This window comes from Mustela erminea, chromosome 15 (assembly GCF_009829155.1).
Source record: "Mustela erminea isolate mMusErm1 chromosome 15, mMusErm1.Pri, whole genome shotgun sequence".
NCBI lineage: Eukaryota > Metazoa > Chordata > Mammalia > Carnivora > Mustelidae > Mustela > Mustela erminea.
Genome location: NC_045628.1, coordinates 43,152,294 through 43,169,246, shown reverse-complemented (window position 1 = coordinate 43,169,246; position 16,953 = coordinate 43,152,294).

Below are 16,953 nucleotides of genomic sequence, written 5' to 3'. Positions count from 1 at the left end.
TACTATACATTATCTAGATAATGTATTTTGGGGAAGGCCATAAATCGTGGTTTGTGTGAGAAAGTTCTGGTTTATCCCCGTGCCCCTCTTCTAATAATTTATTCATTTCATTCATACGATAATAATTCAGTGCTGCTTTTTACTCTCGGAAGTGTATATTATAATCACTCAATTTCCTCCACATAGAATTCACTACTTTTTAGATTCTTCTCATACTTCTCTAGTAACACTTCTGAATAAGGTCACCAAAACTTGTTATGCTAATCTCATTTTACATTTTGTATTCTTACCTGAATTGTGTGTTGTCTAGAATATAGCCTTGTTGACTACTTCCTCATCATTGAAGTCTCCCGCCTTAGAATCTGTGTCTTTTTGCTTTTTCTTGGATGTTCCTTCACTTTCTTTTGTGTGATCCTCCTTCTCCCCCATCAGTGATATATTTTCATTTGCCTTTAGTTTTCTCTAAGGTCCCATTTTCTTCTCATCCTGTACCTTGTCCCCAGACTCCATATTTATTAAATGAGATACCTGGAGAAAGTTAGACTAAATGAAATAAGCCAGTCACTGCAGGGCTACAGGATTTCACCCATGTGATTTATCTGAAACAGTTGAACTCATAGAAGCCAAAAATATGATAGTGGTTGCTATTGGCTGGAGGGTGAGGTAAGTGGAGAGTTGTTTTTCAGAGTGTAAAGTTTCATTTAGGTTAGGTGAATAATCTCTAGAGATCTACTGATAACATTGTGCCTATAGTTAATAATTTGTTATTGTGCACTCCAGAATTTTTGAGGTTATATTTAAGGTTAATGCCTACGTTAAAATTAACAAAACAAGAAAAAAGGAAAAAGCAAAAACAAAGGGACACAAGGAAACTGGGAGATGGTGGGTATGTCTATCTTGATTGTGGTGGTGGTATCATAGATGCTTGTGTATGTCCAAACTCCTCATCTTATACACATTAAATATTTACAGTTCTTTTTATATCATTGATACCTCAATAAAGCTGTTAGAAAAATGATGGTAGCATATAATAAGTGCCATATGAATTCTTCCCATATTATTATTTATAGGTTATTTGTACTTTTTCCATGAATGCTCTGTATAGTTTTGTGATTTTGCATAATTGGCTGTTGATGCTTTTATTTTCAATTTGTGTAATTTATATATTGAAGATATTAAATTTGTGGTAAAAATATATTAGGCTTGAGAGTGCCTAGGCAGTTCAGTCAGTTGAGCTTTGGACTCTTGATTTTGACAGGGGTCATGATCTCAGGGTCATTGGCTTGAGCCCCACATCCACCTCCACTCCAGGCTGCATGCTATGCTCTGGGCTCAGCACAGAATCTGCTTCTCCTTCCTCTGTCCCTCCCCTGACTTGTGCGTGTGTGTGTGTGTGTGTGTGTGTGTGTGCACTCATGCACACACTTGTGCTCTCTCTTTCTATAAAAGAATAAATCTTTAAAAATATATATGTATGGGGCACCTGGGTGGCTCAGTGGGTTAAGCTGCTGCCTTTGGCTCAGGTCATGATCTCAGGATTCTGGGATTGAGTCCTGCATCGGGCTCTCTGCTCAGCAGGGAGCCTGCTTCCTCCTTTCTCTCTCTCTGCCTGCCTCTCTGCCTACTTGTGATCTCTCTCTATCAAATAAATAAATAAAATCTTTTAAAAAATTATATATATATTAGCCTGGTAGAATTTTAAACTACTATCCCTCACATACGCTCATTTATAATAAAAGCTTAAAACCCAAATGTGATACTGTTCACTGGAATATACCACAAACACAACCTGTTCAAAAATATTTCTTGTCATTTATCTGCTGCATATATTTTTCCCCTATATTCACTATCTTAGTGTTTCACCTATTATTCTACTCAATGCCCTCAGCCATGATTATGGAAGGCATTTTAAAATCTTCCCTTTGTCTCACTAAAGCCAAATATAAAATTATTCTTCTTTTAAAATATACCTCTAAATGATCTCTGTCCTTTTTCTTCTTTATTACATTATGTGGCTCTACATTCTTGCTGGAATTAACATGAGAGCTTATTACCTGGTCTCTCAGTCTCTATTATTGCCTCACATAACACATTCTTATACTTTGCTGCAAGATTTATCTTTACAAATGCCAATTTGTTCATATTCTTCTGTTTGTTTTACTAGTTTCCATTGACTTTGGAATCTAATAAAAATGACCTAGCTTGTTTAAAAGGCCCTAAATTTACCCTTAACTATCACTCCTTTCATGAACTTCTTGTGTTGTAATTGTGTGAAAGATTTTCTTTCTTTTAATTGCTCTCATCCAAAGCTACAGTTGTATGAAGTACAAATGAAATATATTCTCTCTTATTCCTATCTTACATTTTAGTCTTATGTCAAAAATTAGTGGTCTTCCTCCCTTCAGAACTATCTCTCTCTACCTTAGAATCCTTTTTTACAGGCACATAAATATCTTTTTCTATCAGAACACTCTGAATTTAGTGACTCCTATGAGCTTTTATTCTCCCCAGAGCAATCCAGGAGGATAAAAATGTATGGGACTAGGAATAAGCTTGTGGAGACAATAGAAGTTATTCTTATAAGTCTTTATTTTGCATTGTTTAATTCTCTATAGTAAATAATCTTAGGGTTTTTAACAAACATTATTCTCTGGGCCCTTATTATTATATGACATATCAATGCAGTTCTTCAAAAGGATGGCACAACTGTGACATCTTAAATGAGTATTTTTCAAAGGAGATACTTTTCATAAAAAAGTACCGAGCATGTCTTCCATACATCATCAACAGATGTGTTTTGTTGATGTATTTCACTACAGTCACATTTAATAAAGTATATGAATATTTGTCAAACATCAATTAATTGGAAGAAAATTCAGTTTCTTCAAAGGTTTCCCATTTACAAATTTCCCTAAGGTGTTGAATAAACAACAAAACAATATAAATTATCAGTAATATGCTCTCACATCGAATGTATTCAAGAGAGAAAGTTTATTATAGCATTATGTGCTATCGTCTTCTGAAATGACTGAACTCATCTAACTTTTTCACATTATAGAGGTCTTTGAATATGATGGAAATATTATGTTGGATAATTTTTTTCCTCCGTAAAAATGAAATACACATCTCAATAGTAAAATCTCCATGGTAATAAGAGATTTTGAATGATTTTCCTTCCTCAATGGAATAGGACTTTAAGCCAATTTTGGAAAATGCCAGCATCAGTCAATTATGAATGAACTCACTTAGGAAAAAACAAAAACAAAAACAAAAACTGCATTACAGAGGTCTATTTATTCACCAACAAAATTATACTGGAATCTTTCATTATTTTTTGATTATTCTATGATTTTGAAGAATTTCTCATTTTTATTCCATTTGGTTATATATGTAGGTACTATTATGCAGAAACAAGATTCTTATACACAGACATGATTATGGAATACAAGTGAGAGAGAGAGAAGGAGGCAGGGAGGAAGGAAACAGGAAGAAGTGGGAGAGAGAATGAAAGAAAGAAGGAAAGTCAACTAACCAAGAAAACACACTCTAAGCAAGGCCGTTTAGACATTGGATCTCAGAAGGAAATGCATCTGGGTAAGAATGGCATAGAACTCTAGCTACTTTTGTGCAAAAATTGATATCTGGGTACCTTCTTCTCTTAAAACAATTCATCATTTTTGAAAAACATTAGCTAATTTAAAATGACCAATGTACTTCAAAACCGAGTTTTGGAGAAATACCTAACAGTTTTGGAAGGAACTCCTGGTAATTCTAATAGTATAACTCATATGTATAATATACGTGTGTCTGTGTACACACACACACACACACACACACACGGCAAAATAATATGACTTTGTAACACATTAGCTGTGTCACTTCTGTACTAATGCATCCTATGTATCCTGCTTTTTGTTTAATCTTTAGTAAAATCCTGAATATCTTTTAGGCAGAATGCAAAGTACTTTACTACATAAAGAGTGATATGGGAAGGAGTTACATGATAAGGTAAGTCAAAGTTGAAGAACAACCACTGGACTAAAACAAGTTACAACTGTCAAACAATGAAGAGCTCCACTCTTCTTAGGTTATCATGTTATAGATGCTTAATATATTATGTCTGCAAATTGTTTTTATACCATTTTTATAAATATATTTCATAAATTTAGCAATTCAATCAAGAACTGCAACTTAACTATCAACAACATAAGCTTTTATGTCCTATAGCTCTTTTTGCCATCATCAATAAGATTACTATGGGATATTGGTCTCTAAACAAATATAATTGACACAAAAATGTATTTATGGTGTATTCATGATGTTCATCAGTTTTTGTAAGTAACTTGACTATTTTTGTTCAGAGATCTCTAAAGGTGTTCAAAGTTTTTCTTCTATGAACCAGAAATTATGGCCTAATCATCAGCTTAGGCATTTTTGAATCTTCTTATTGATCTCTTATTTCTCAAGGACTTTCGTTTACCTCACAAATTGACTTTGCCCCCTGTGTCTCACTGTTTATCTTCTTCATATTTTATGCATCAAGTTCTAAGCCGAACATTATAATAGACAAATGTTGTTATGAGCCCCGAAGCACTGAAGATCAATTATCATGTTTTAATTGTTATTATTGGAGTAATTTCAACTGTCCTCTGGGTATAAACAAATTAAGATTTTTTTAAAAATAGGCTACATTCTTTCAATAGCAGATGTTTTAAAGCTACCAGCTGTATAGCAGTTGCTCTACTGGAAGTAGGATGTAAAATAAATATAATATACAGCAGTGCTGCTCCCATTGTTAAGTTTTTGCAGTTAAAAAAAATAGCCAAGAAAATATGGTGCAGAGTTAACCTAAATTAATAAAGAATGGAATTCCCAGTATAAATTTGAAAGGGAAGAGACAGATAGGTAGATATAATAGATAGATCCACATACACATAGATACCTGGAGATAGTATTTTTCTGATAAGAAAAAATTATGATCTCAGTTAGTGTTATGATAGATGATTGATGTATAATGTTCTATTGTAAAGGATTTAGTATTTGCCGAACTAGGGACTTGTATACAATGTTGTATCTCCCTTAGTCAGAATGCAAGGGGCTAGAACAGAAGAGAGAGTGGCTTCTCTTGATATTTTAACTAATGGCCCACTAAAAATATTTTCACTTCCAATTCCTGCCACCTTGAGCAATGCTGATTTGAAGCTCTTAGATCCCGAAGGAGAATGTTTCCACCAATGCAACAAACAATAATAGTTCCACATAATTAGAGGTGGGACTGCCACTAGCCATTTCGTGTTTCTTGTGCTCCTGAACCAAATAACAAAGTTTTGTTTTTTATTTTTATATTTAAAATGAATAATCCAGATTACCAAGTGGACATTAAATTGCTGCCTCACCATAGTAACAGAGAGGACTAAATTAGGAACCCAAAGAGTATTATGGGGTACTCTTTAGTACTTCTGTATCCAATAGAAAAGATAATAACAAATTACAGCAATAAAGAAAAAAATTCATGAACATGTAAGATACTGGCCTTGAGGAATGAAGGTCTGGGTGATGAATCACGTGAAACTAATGAGGACAAAGAAAGCATAGAATGAGTAGTAGAAACAAAGTTACAGGTGTCAATTATAACCTCGAAATCAGTTATAAAAATGAGGAACACAGTAGCTACACGTTATCTTTCATCTCTTATTATTTGTATAGTTAAGTAGACTTTGAACTCTTAAACTAACAAAATCTCTCTCCCCATTTTTATTATTTGATAAGACATATTGTTAGAGGTTAACGTTATAATTTTGTCTTTAGTAAAAGAATATTTAGATGGAACTATGACCAGAATGAGAAGTAAATAAGAAATACCAGAAATGGATAGGGGAATTTATGACAACTGCCTCTTAGAAATGGGAAGTAATGACTGCCGGGACTTTGTGTCATCTCTGTTTTGTGAGCGAGCGAGATCATTTTTGATTATAGGAAGCAGGGATTTGGGAAAAAACAGCTTGTGGGCCGAATCCACCCGTCAGCCAGTTTTGAAATAGATGCAACCTAAGAATGTTTTTATACATTTTAAAAGGTTGTGAAAAACAAGGACAAAGAACGATAATAACAAAAAAAGGAGAATATGCATCTGCCCCTACGGGGCCTACAGGGACTAATATATTTACAGATAGTTGTCCTTTTACAGATAGTTGTGCATGTGATTAGTGAAAGCAAAAGTTGTTTTACTGTACTAAGGAAGTTAAAATATTTTGTAGAAGTGTACGTACACGTGTTTAGTAACTGGCAAAGTTACTAAGTTACTAGCCCTTCCGTATGCTGTTTTCTTTCATCATCAAAACCACCCTTCTCAACAGGTTTGATGAAGTTCGTGTGAAGACATTGTAGTCCACACACCTGCTCAGATTGCTGCCTCTCTAAAATTCAGTCAACAGTGGGTGCTAGAGGAAAACTGGAAAGCTGGAAGAAGATTCCACCTTAGCAATTCTTTCTTATGACAGTGGCAATATATTTTAGTAAAACCAGTGCTTAGTTTTTTCCATCATTTAAAAAAGCACTATTTATTGCCCTCCTAGCAAAATTAGACCCAGCTGGTCTGTTCTCAAAGGTCTGCATTCTCTTATCTCTTCTTTTGAGTTTAAATACAAAAAGCACTCCTTACTCAGATTTATGAGTGTCAGCTCTGCAAGAGTCTTCCTTCAACCTTAAAACTTTCAATAATTTGAAGTATAGTCACTCCTCCTGCCAGTCCAAGGAGTCCAGAAACTTCCATTCAGATGGTATCTCTGTGACATCCTAGTAGTCTCCTTTGGTTTTTAAAAGTATATTTAGTACCTAAGAACTCCTTATCCTAAATTTTCTTTATTAATAATTTCTGATTTCTGTTTCCTAAACTGATCATAATTTAAATTGAAATTCACTCAAGAATGAATGTCAACATAAAATCTTTCTGAATTGTTTCTTACAAAATTGCTTTATCTTCCTCATTGCAGGAATTGGTAAAGACTTCTACCAAAGCCACACTTTTTTTTTCTCTCTCTCTTTTTCGTTTTTTTGTTTTTTTTTGACGATTTTATTTATTTGACAGACAGAGATCACAAGTAGGCAGAGAGGCAGGCAGAGAGAGAGAGAGAGGAGGAAGCAGGCTCCCTGCCGAGCAGAGAGCACAATGCAGGGCTCAGTCCCAGGATCTGGAGGTCACGACCTGAGCCGAAGGCAGAAGCTTAACCCACTGAGCCACCCAGGCACCCCCAAAGCCACACTTTTTAGCAATTGATAATTTTAGACATTTAACCAATGACATGCTTTATTTTTTAATAATTTTAGATATTGAAGAAATTGACATGATTTTCTTCCCTAGGTTGCTATCAAATAATTACTCCTTTTAATTAAAGAGACTTTAAAGAAAAAAGATTTGCAAATTGTGTGAGCAAAGAAAGACAAATGATTGAGTGACATTTTTATTACAATATTCTTGGCTATTCCCCATGCTGTACTTTTCCTCTCCATAACTAATTTATTTTATAACTGGAGGTTTTTACCTCTTGATCCTTTTCATCTAGTTGACCAACCCTCCCACCCACTTCCCCTCCAGCAACCAGAACTTTATTCTCTGTATTTAAGAGTCTGTTTTTTGTTTGCTTTGTGTTTTAGATTATATGTAAGTGAAATCACATGGTATTTGTCTTTCTCTGTCTGACTTATTTCACTTAGCATAATACCCTCTAGGTTCATTCATGTTGTTGCAAATAGCAAGCTTTTATTATTTTTTATGGCTGAATAATATTCCATTGTATAAATATACCACTGTTCTGTAGCTATTCATCTACTGACGTCTCGTCTGTTGTAAATAATGCTGCAGTAAATGTAGGGGTGCATAGATCTTTTTGATTTAATGTTTTTGATTTAATGTTTTTCTTCCCTTTGAGTAGATACTCAGCATTGGAATTACTGGATCATATGGTATTTCTATTTTTTGTTTATTAAGGAAACTCCATGTTGTTTTCCACATCAACAGTGCACGAGGGTTCCTTTTCTCCACATCCTTGCCAACACTTGTTTATCTTTTGGGTGCTAGCCATTCTGACTGGTATAGAGTGACACCTCATGTTATTGTTGTTTTTAGATTTTATTTATTTATTTGACAGACAAACAGCAAGAGAGGGAACACAGCAGGGGGAGTGGGAGACAGAGAAGCAGGCTTTCTACTACACAGGAAGCCCAATGCAGAGCTCAAACCCAGGACCCTGGGATCATGACCTTAGCTGAAAGTAGACACTTAATGATTAAGCCACCCAGTTGCCCCTGTCATGGAGGTTTGGATTTACATTTCCCTGATGAGTAGTGATGTTGAATCTTTTCATGGAGCTGTTCGCCATCTGAATGTCTTTGGAAAAATGTGTTGTCAGGTCCTCTGCCCATCTTTTAATCAGTTTGTTTGACTTTTTTGGAGTTATGTTTTATAAGTTCTTCATTTATCTTGACTATTAATCACTTAACCAGATATATTTCTTTTGCAAAAATCTCCCACTTACTAGGTTGCCTTTTTGTTTTGTTGATTTTTTCCTTTGCTGTGTAAAAACTTTTAATTTGGGTGTAGTCCCAAAGTTAATCTTTCTGTTTGCCTTGCCGGAGGAGACATATCCATAGTGTGTTGCTAAGACAGACATCCAAGAGATTACTGCCTCTGTTTCCACACTGCCCCAGGAATTTTATGGTTTCAGGTCTCTCATTTAGGTATTTAATCAATTTTGAGTTTATTTTTATGTATGATGTGAGAAAGTTAAAATTCTTACACATGTAGCTGTCCAGTATCAGAGCACCATTTATTGAAGAGACTATCTTTTCCCCATTGTATATTTTCCCTTATTTTTGTAGTAGATTAATTGATCATATAGATGTTGGTTTATTTCTGGACTCTCAATTCTATTCCACTGGTCTGTGTATCTATTTTTTGTTGATACCATATTGTTTCGATTGCTATACCTTTGTAGCATATCTTGAAATCTGAGATTATGATACTTCAGATTTGTTTTTCTTTCTTTCTCCAGATTGCTTTGACTATTCAAGGTCTTTTGTGGTTCCACACAAACTTTAGGATCATCTTTTCTGCAAAAAATGCTGTTGGTATTTTGATAGAGGTTGTATTAGATTGCTTTGGGTGGTATGGACATTTTAACAAAATTAATTTTTCTATTCCATGCATATAGTATATATTTTGAGTGTCATCTTCAATTTCTTGATTAAATAATTTTGGAAAGAAATGTGATGATTCTTTACTTTTAAAAAGTATTGATGTCCATAAATGCATTTCTCTAATGGTGCCAATCTTATCAGAAAACTTGTATCAGCTAATATTTTCTCTTAAACAATTTAAAATAATTGGGCATCATAGAAGTTCTGCAGTAGCTATTAAGTAAAATTAATTTTTAAATCAAGAACATACACTAATTGTGTGGTATGTGTAGAAATTTTTCTTACTGTATATTTTTCTACATATTGTTGAAACATCATTAATTCTAGCCTGACTAAGGCTAAAAGTTTTTTCCTTGAATTATTTTGTTTTTATTATCAGTAAACCCCATTGTTCCAATTGAATTGTGATGGAATCTGTTATGTAGTAAATACCTGTGTCCTTCCAAAATGCATGTGTTCAAGTCTACTCCCTAATGAGATGATGGAGAGGGGCATTTGAGACATAATTAGGTCAAGAAGATGGTATCTTATGAATGAGATTAGTGCCTGTTATAAGAAGAGGCTAGAAAGTTAGCTAATCTTTCTGCTATTTAAGTATATAATGAGAAGTTAGCCTCTGCAAAACAGAAGAGAGCCCTCACCAGAACCTGACAAAGCTGCATTCTGATTCCAGGCTTCTGTGAGAAGTACATTTCTGTTACTTAAGTCAAACAGTCTATGGTAATTTGTATACCAATCCCAACTGATTAAGGCAGAACACTAATTCAACTGTCTATCTACACTTTTATGCATAAATTATATATGTATTTTGGCAAAATAAGAACATATTAATTATTTTTCAGGAAGTAGACATATTAACACAGTATTTTTTTCTGAACTGTGACCTAATTTGTATAGGTAAACAGCAATGCAAGCCTGAATTTTTATAGCTGCAAAAGATGTATAACATATGAGAAGAATTAGATAAAAACAGGTGACAGTATAGTCAAAAGATATTAATGAAATCAGGGTAGAACAAGGCAAATGACAAGATAAACTACTATTCACTTGAAAGGATGTGTGAATGATACTTTTAAAAGCTGTTTCTTTGAATTTTGTATGCTGCATTTTTCATGACCATCAGATCTTTCAAATTCTAAACTTACCAAAATATAAGAGGAAGCAAGTATTTAATATTACCTGGTTAGTTGATTTGTTCATGTGCTCTCATGTCAAACCATTTTGTGAATTATTTTTATTATTTATTAAGAAGCAAATAATTATCATATGAGATAGCACATATATATAAATTTTGAACATGTTCAGTTCCGTATATGTTTTTCTAGAAAACATTTTACTTTAAAACAATACATGAACTTATGGAAAAATGTTCCCATATATCTTCAAATATCTGTTGAAATTTTTAACTACCAACAGAATGAAATATGATTCTGAGCATGTTGCATTTAGGATGTTTATCATTGTGACCTAGATATTTGTGAATTCAAAATCCAGTTTTCAAGAGAATGGACTTGATTTGCAGTTGTTTTCTTTGATTCTTATTAATACTTGAAAAATAGTCTTCATATAACAAAAAATTACACCCTTACTAGAAAAAGTTTTTTTTCAAAGCTACAGTCCATTTTGTATAGATAAGAATAAATAAATGTTTGAATAAATAAAATATAAGAAAGTCTTGATACTGATAGATGTAATGAGAAACTAATCCTAGTGTATGAATATACATTCTCATATTTGAAATTATAGCCTACCACTTCTTAATGTCATAAATAACTTGATTTATCCATCTCATGTTTGAAGTGATTCTACCATTTCATGATATTTTATTTCAGAGAATTATAGTTTTCAAGATCTATGTCAGTAGATTTTTAAAATTTCATAAATAGGGGCGCCTGGGTGGCTCAGTGCATTAAAGCCTCTGCTTTCAGCTCAGGTCATGATCCCAGTGTCCTGAGATTGAGCCCTGCATCAGGCTCTCTTCTTTTGGGAAGCCTGGTTTCTCCTCTCTTTCTGTCTGCTGCTCCGCCTACTTGTGATCTCTGTCTGTCAAATAAATAAAAACAAAATTTTTAAAATTTCATAAATAAAATAAACAAATTGAAATAAATTTATCTAAATGTAAAATAAGAATAAAATGGTGGCATAAATTGATAGTGGATGGTGAGATGCATACTGGTCACTGTTGGAGTGGAAAATTACACATAACTAAGAGGAAAAGTCTAGAATAGCCATAATGGTAATTATTCCATATAAGAAACCTGAACTCCTTATTAGAAATGGCCTATTCTAGGACTGGTGCAGGCAACATACAGGATGTACCTGTAGGGTCTTATAATGTCAAAAATTAAGAAAATACATTCAAAAAGCACCACTTAACCTTCCACACCCATGTGATGTGATATCAAAGAAATATAGGATCCAACTGAAAAAACACCCTATATCCAAAGTTGCAACAATTTAAGAAACAAAATAAAATAGTATTGGGTCATAACCCAAGTGTAAAATAAATATCCATGAGTCCATATTGATGCAAAGAAGCAAGCAAGCAAACAAATACATGGAGAAGGGAAAAATCCCTAATGCCAAAAAATCCTTAACAATTCATAGAGATACTGTGCTCTCAAGGAAGTGAAGCATAACTACTTACTCTTCAAAAGGGGATTGAACATAGTAACTTCCTGCCAAAGAATAGCATATAGAAAAGTGGGGAGAAAAGAGTAACTTCATATTGAAGAAAGCTGACAAACCCTACTTCAGCTAGATGATTAATATCAATGTCAGCAGTGATAACATACCTTGATATATATACATAAGACATACAAGCTGTATATGATATCATGAAAATGGTACTTTACTTCCATGGTCTTCCTCCTCTAAACTCAGAACCCAAGTGTAACCACTAGAACAATGTACTAGAAAACTCCCAGCGGAGGGACATTGTACCTGACTAGTACTCCTCAACTCTGTCGTCATTTAAAACAAAGAAAACTTGACAAATTGTCATAGAGAAAGGGAGCCTAAAGAGACATCACAACTAAATATAAAGCAATAATCTGTATAAAATTTTGAAACAGAAAATGGATATTAGGTAAAAATGAAGGAGATCTAAGTAAAGGATAGACTTTACCATATGATCAATATTGGCTCAATAATTGTACAAAGTGTATCATATTATTGTGAAATGTTAATGATAGAGGAAACTGTGTAGAAGGACCTGGAATTTTCTGTACTATCTCTTTAATTTTTCTATAAATCCAGAAGTATTTTTTAAAATTAGGCTTATGTGGGGCACCTAGGTGGCTTAGTTGGTTAAGCGTCTGCTTTTGCCTCAGGTCATGAGCCCAGGGTCCTAGGACCGAGTCCTGTGTCAGGCTCCCTGCTCCACGGGAAGGCTGTTTCTCCTCACTGCCTCTGTCCCTCTCTCTCTGTTTATCATAAATAAATAAATTTTTAAAAGTCTTTAAAAAAATAAAAATTAGCTTATTTTTTTTTTTTTAAAAAGGACATGTTTTAGAAAATGCTGGATGATATTGCCCCCATTTTTTTTTTCCGTTTTCCTTTCTGTTGTACAGATATAAAGTGCTTCCTTTTGAGGTTGTGGTCTTAAATAAACAGCATTTAAAAAGTAGTATAACTTAGGGTGCTTGGATGCTCAGTTGGTTGGGAATCAGACTTGATTTCTGCTTAGGTCATGATCTTATGGTTGTAAGATCAAAACCCACATTGGTCTCTGTGCTGGGCATGGAGTCTGCTTCAAATTCTCTCTCCTTATCAATCTTCTCTCAAAAAAAGTAGTATGTGGGGCACCTGGGTGACTCAGTTGCTAAGCGTCTGCCTTCAGCTTAGGTCATGGTCCCAGGGCTCTGGGATGCAGCCCTGCATCAGGCTCCCTGCTCAGTGGAAGCCTGCTTCTCCCTCTTCCTTTCTCACTCCCCCTGCTTGCATGTTCCTTCTCTCCCTGTCTCTCTCTATATATCTGTCAAATGAATAAATATATTTTTTAAAAAGGTAGTATGATTTAAAAATATTAAACTTGCATAAGAGGTTCAGTTAGTCCATTTTCAAGAAAGAACTCCATTGATTTATTTTTCTCATCCAGACAAGGCACTTCATCTTTATGAGCATTAAATTTCTCATGGGTAAAATTAAGATATTAATTGCTTTACCCTAAGGTTGTTGAGAAATTTAATGATACAATGGATATTAAAACTCTTTTAGAAAATTATAATGTGCTGTATAATCTGTATATATAATTTTCCCCTTCAGATTCTTAATACTGATATATATACTTACAATTTATTAATATTATTAATATTACTAAATGTTTATCCTCTTTGTAAATCTACTAGAATAATTTAATATTTGCTTAATAGCAAAATCTCAATTATTAAACAATTCATAACGTATTGAGAAATTCTGTTATTAAAACAATGACTTCTATAGCCTTCTAGTTTTCTCTGAATCTAGTTTTCTGATTTTTGCTTATCTTTCAAAATGTTAAAGAAAAGAAATCCCTAGGAGTCTGTCTTCTACTTGCCTTGCTACTTGATCATCTCATCCATTTCTTTGGTTTTACAAAAATTTTTCACTGGATGAGTCCTAAATATCCAGGTTCTTCCTGTTTTTCCAACTGTGCACATAACATCACTGCTTAAATATGTACCAGGCATCTCCACTTAGTAAGTTCAAAATAAAGCTTTTATTTCTCCTTCCAATCTTTATCCTAATCTATGCATTCTCAGCTCAATAAACAGCATGAAAACTCACCTACTTATGCAACCCAAAACCTAGGAACTGTTTTTGATTCTTCTCTTTCCTTTACAGTCCATGTTCAGATGTCAGCAAGTCCTGTTAGCTTTACCTGGAAAAAGTTCCCAGTTTGACCACTTTTCAGCAGCTCCACTATTAACATCATACTCCAAACTCATCATTTGTCATTTACACTCTGCTTGATTACTCTCTTTATACTTTATATCCTATTCACCTACAGCCTGTGCAATCATATCTCATTCCTTCCTTAACACCATCAAAGCTTTTTCAAAATAAAATTCATACTCTTTCTTATGACCTATAAATTCTTATATGATTGAACCCTATTGATCTTTATTTTTCTTTTCTAATGAAACTATTCTTTTCACACACGCTTTGGCACATAAGCTCACTCTCTTGGTGAACTCAGAAAATGCCCGATTTTTCTTTTTCTTTTTCTTTCTTTCTTTTTTTTTTTTTCCTCAGAGCCTTTGCCCTTGCACTTATCATGCTCTCTTGTGGATTCATCTTCGCAAGACATGTTATGACTCTTTTTCTTATTTTAACGAAGTCTTTTCAGAGAGCCTTTCCAGTTCATGTTACATAACATAGCACTCCATCCCCACAATGTCAGTTTCTTCTCTCTTTTTTTTTCCTATTATGAAGAGGACAAATACATATGTTAGGTTGGAAGGACCTCTATAAACTTTGTATATAAGAAGATTAAGTGGACAAGCACACACAGCCCAAACAAGTGTCATATAGTGTCATATAACAGTATGTCTTATAAAAACTTTATATATATATATATATATATAATATTATAATATTAAAGATTTTTTTTAAATCTACATAGAACAAATATGCAGAGTTATCTTGATAACATGAACAAATTCCATGGGTTTGTATTTTTTCTTACCGATATTATTGAGGAAGAATTTGTACAAATAAACTGCATTTTCTAAAAGTGTACAAGTCAGGAAGTCTTGATGTTATGTACACTGAAGAAATCACCACCACCATTAAGATGCAGAACACTTCCATCATCTGAAAATATTCCTTGCAGTCTCTCTCTGCCTCTAGTTCTAGGCAATCACTACACTAGAGATCAGTTTGTATTTCATGAACCAAATTGAATCATTTCATATGTCTAGAATTGCCCTTGACTTTTTCGTTAGCCATAATGAATTTGAGATTTATTCGTGTTATTATGATTTATTAGTTGTTTATTTCTATCTCTTACCAAATAGCATTCCACTATAAAGACATACCATGTATTGTTTATCTCTCCACCTGTTGATGGACATTTGGGTCATTTTCAGGTTTTGGCTTTTGGAAATAAAACTCTTATGAATATTTGAATATAGTTCTTTGTGTGGATACTTGTTTTCATTGCTCTTATTAATATCAAAAAGTGAAATGGCAGAACTGACCGTTATAGAAAGATATACTATTTATATTTCCATTAGCACCAGTTGCTCCACATATGCACCTTCGTCAATAATGTCACTCTTGTTAGTCATCCTACTGAATGTGTCATGATATCTCATGGTTATTTTAATTTTTATTTCCCTGATATCTAGTGATGTTGACGAGTTACTTGTTTCACATTGGTTATTTGTTTTCTCAAAATGTGTAGCAATTCTTTATTATGTTATTTGTATTCTAACTGTTAAGTTGTAAAAATTCATTACATATTGTACATTGTAGTTTGTGATCAGATATAGGTATTGCTAGTATATCTCCTGTTCTCACTTTTCTTTTTTAATGCTATCATTTAAAGAACAAGTGTTTTTAATTTTTATAGGGAAATAATGTTATCCTGATATAAAAAATACCTTTGTACCTTAGGGTTCACAGATATTTTCTTTTAAGATTTCTTCTGCAAGTTTTATGTTTTAATATTTGAGTCTGTGATCCATTTAAGTTTAATTTTGTTTATTATGTGTGATAAATATCCACATTTCTTTATTTTCTCTACAGAGTCATCCACTCTTTATAGGACTATTTGTTTAAAAGAGTTTCCTCTCCCTTTTATATTGTTTTGGCCTTTGTCAAAAATCAATTGATCATAAATGTCCAGTTCTGTTTCTGGGCACTTTATCTTGTTTCATTAACCTAAACATCAATCATTTTACCATTGCAACACTCTCTTAATTACTCTATAGTTAATTATAAGAAACCTAGAAATCTTGTAGGACTAGATGAACCCCATTTAGAATTTCACATTTTTCATAATAATTCATTCCCATGATGGATAAGATATGGAGTCAGTTGTCTGGTCTTAGTTTTATCATTCTAGATAATTTTTTTTCTTTTTCATATAGTTTGATTTTATGCAGGCTGTTAATAGAAACAAGTTTTAGTCACTTGTATAAGTAGGTGACCTATATTAATGTACCTTTGGTAGTCTAATCTTTTTTTTTTTAAGTTGTTTTTTCTAAACCACATTACTGCAGTATGATTGACATACAAAAAGCTGTGAATATTTGATGCATACAACTTGATGAATTTGGAGATAAGTATGCATCATGAGACCATCACCATAATTTATACCATAATAAACATCATCATCATCATCATTATTATTATTATTATAGGAACACTTAACCTAAGACCTAATCTATTAACAAATTTGAAAATATACAACACAGAATTGTTAATTACAGGCATCATGCTGTACAATAGATTTCTAGGACTTACTCATCTTGCATAACTGAAACTTAGCACCTTTTTAATAATGCTTCTTTAATTATTTCTTCCCCAACCCCCAGTATCCACCATTCTACTCCCTGCTTCTATGAGTGTGACTGTTTTAGATTCCTTATATAAGTGGTATCACAGAGTATTTTCCTTCTGTATTTGGTTTAGTCTAGTCTTGGGTAGAGCAATGACTTGATGATACATCAGCATTCTTAGCTACCTTCCATTATTCCCAGGAATGACTAGAGTTGCCATCTTCTCTGAAGGGCAGCTCCTTCAGTAAACAAGTTCTCTTTATCAAATGGT